Raw genomic sequence first — 3,168 nt, forward strand, 5'->3', positions numbered from 1 at the left:
AAATTGGGCCAGAAGGCTGAAGATGATGCTCCAACGTTATAGAGAGCTTTGGGTGGCTGTTCAGGCAGCAAACTGTCTCTGTCATCTTCTCATTTGGGAAGCTGCTACCTGCAGTCCCCGTATACTCAGGTAATTAATTTTATTCCTTCTCAAGTCTTTGATGGGGTTGAAGACCAGATAGTTTAGTTTTACAATTAAGTTTAGTTCTTTAGGAGTTAAGATGTTTTTAGGTGTAGATAGATGTTTTAAGTTGTTAATGACGAGCTATGATAAACATTGATTTACATTCAAATTTTTAGACTCACCAACATAGGAAAGATATTTTTCTTCAAGGCTGCCAAATACAAATAGCCAAAACACTATGAGTGTAATATATATATATACATATATAATTCCTGATTATATCATGGTTCTTCTTGCTGTAGATAGTTTATTGTGCATATGTGTGTAGTCATATAAATGTATATGTAAAAATATTCAATAAAAATATTTTAAAATATTCAATAAAATATTTTAAAATATTCAATAAAATATTTTAAAATATTCAAGTAGATGCCTTATTTATTTCCAACACTAGATATGCGGTTACTTCATCCCCCTTTTAGCTAAAGAAATTAGAGAGTTCAACACTTCTCAGTATTCTTTGAGGCTAGAATTTTGAATTCAAATTAAAGTTCTTCCAAATAGATGGATTTGTATGAGTTTGAAAAGCAGAAATACAGAAGACGTAATTGCCCTAACTGCCCTTCATAGGAAGATGGGCAAGTCCCAGTAGACATGAGCCTTACACATATTTAACAAGTAGCGGTGTCAGAGGCAGGACAGTGTCTGCTGTGATAACAGTACCTGTAACTTCTGAACTATGGGGTTGGTCCTGAAGTGTCCCTTAGGATCTTGTTGTGACTTCCTGACTTTGAATCTTCCATACCCTTCATTGGTTTTGTTTTCCTCTTGTTACCTGAGTTAAATCTCTTGCTCTTTAAAATGCTCACTGGCCTTCTGCCCCTTACCCTGAGCCTGGCTCGATACAGCTCTCATCACCTTGTACTTCCTCCATTTCATATGTAATTGTTTAATATCCCACACTCTTTTTTTTTTTTTTCTTTCATTACTATGGTTGAATCCAGAGCCTTATACGTATTTGACAAGCAGCTGTGCCACTGGGCTCCATCTCCAGAGCTGCTGAGCAGCCTTCTTGCTGCCCAAGCCCCAAATCCAATGTCACCAAGCATGGACCTCCCCTTGGTTCCTTATGTTTCCTATGAGCCAACACTGGACGTATCGTGATTTATGAATATCTGAAGCAGGTGCCTATGAGACAGAAAGAAACCTACTCCTTCACTGCCAAGGGATGAGAGTTAGAAAGGTTTTCCCACTTATATGTCAGCTATCTTATGCTCAGGAGCCAGGTTAAGTCAGCTACATATGGTTCACTGAAAGATCTTGGGCAGGTGAAAAATGTGATGATGACGAGATGTCCACCCTGCATGTAAAGTGCATGGAAACTGGAATTAGAAAAAGGAATGGAGAGACTAAAGTAGGATTAACTTTTAAATACAGAGAACCTAGGCCGGACAATCCCTCAAGGCTCTGAACAAAGCCAAGTTCTTATTCTGACACTAAGATACTTCTGGCATCTCTCCAACGCCATGTTGAACCTTCTTGGTCAGTTGCAAGGCTGCTTCCTCTCTGGTTCTTCCCCAGCTCATCCCTCAGGGATCAGCTTAAATGTCAGCAGAGCTCCGCCTGTTGCTACCCCATTCCTCCTCCGGTTAATCCCTTGTGTATTCGCCTCTTTATGTGCCCCAAAGAAGCTATAATCTATAATTATCTGGCTAGTTTATTTGTTTACTTGCTTATTATTAGTTTCTGCAAGTAGAATTTAAATTGCCCAAGGACAAGAAACCGTGACTGACTTCTGCTTTGCATCCCCACACTCCTCAGCAGTGGTCGAGGCATAGACTGGGGGTGTTTAGAAAATACTTGCTGAACGGTGAAATGTAGCCAGTGAGAGAAAGGTTAGCTCTTAAAGGAACACTGCTAAGAGGCTGTGGAAAACAGAAGGCCCAGAAAACACTGGAGAGAGAAGGACGAATAGTAGATATTTAAAGGTTGGACAAAGGCGTGTCTGTGGTATCAACAGGGAAATTATTGATCAGCAAGAAGACAGCAAATGGGCATCCAGGGTGATGAAACCCCAACTCCCAGAGGAACTGCTACACAGAGGGTCAGAAAAGAAAGCAAAGGGCTGAGAGTAGGCTAGTGGTGGAATGCACCCTCTAATGCACAGCCCTGGGTGGGCTCAGGTTTGAAAAGAGGAAGCAAAGTCTCAGAATAATAGACATTTAAGAGAAAGAGAACAGGGCACAGGACAGAGCCCAGTGGCCTGGCTCCCACTTGGGAACTCTGAACCTATTCAAATTCCTCAGTAAGCCATTTTAGGGTTAAAACTAAGAAGAAGGGCTGATTGGGCAAGATTCTCACTCACAGCAGTCCACATGTGCGAGCAGCAGGCTTCATCATCAGATCCAGTTCGGTCCGCCTTCCTACACCTCCACCTCAACCTCATCCCTTCTGGGGACACACAGCCATCGGGAGAGATTCTACTCTGAGCCCTTAGAACTGTTGCCCCAGAGAACTTACAAGAGTGCTAAAGAACACTGAACACCGCAGGATGTTTCATTTAAAACGAGCAGTTGTTGGAGCAGTCGGGACTGAAGGCAAGACCTCCATGAGTGGGAGTTGAAAGGGGATTGCAGCATCGGCAATTTTTCACCATTCTCCCCCTGGGTTTTCCTTTACCACTTTCAGTAGAAAAAAAAATTATTTGTTCAGTCTTTTCACTGTCCTCTCATTTCAAGCCTTCCATTTGCAGCTCACTTCCTCCAGGAGGCTTTTTCTGAAACCACTCCCTCCTGTCCTCCTGTCTGTCCACAGAAAGAACTCTCAGTCCACCCCTCACCCCAGTATGTTTGGGGATGGAGGCACCTTACCTGTCTTGTTATACTCCCTAATTTAGTAATGATAGATTTGGGGTGATGGTGGATATACGTCACCGGCCTTATCACACTTTCTAAGGGGCAGGAACTATGACTGTTTTACGATCATTCTCCCAGACACCTGTTCAGGCCTACCTCCTCTCCTTGAGGGCTTGAACACTAAGAGACT

Source organism: Acomys russatus, chromosome 11, assembly GCF_903995435.1.
Source record: "Acomys russatus chromosome 11, mAcoRus1.1, whole genome shotgun sequence".
Taxonomy (NCBI): Eukaryota; Metazoa; Chordata; class Mammalia; order Rodentia; family Muridae; genus Acomys; species Acomys russatus.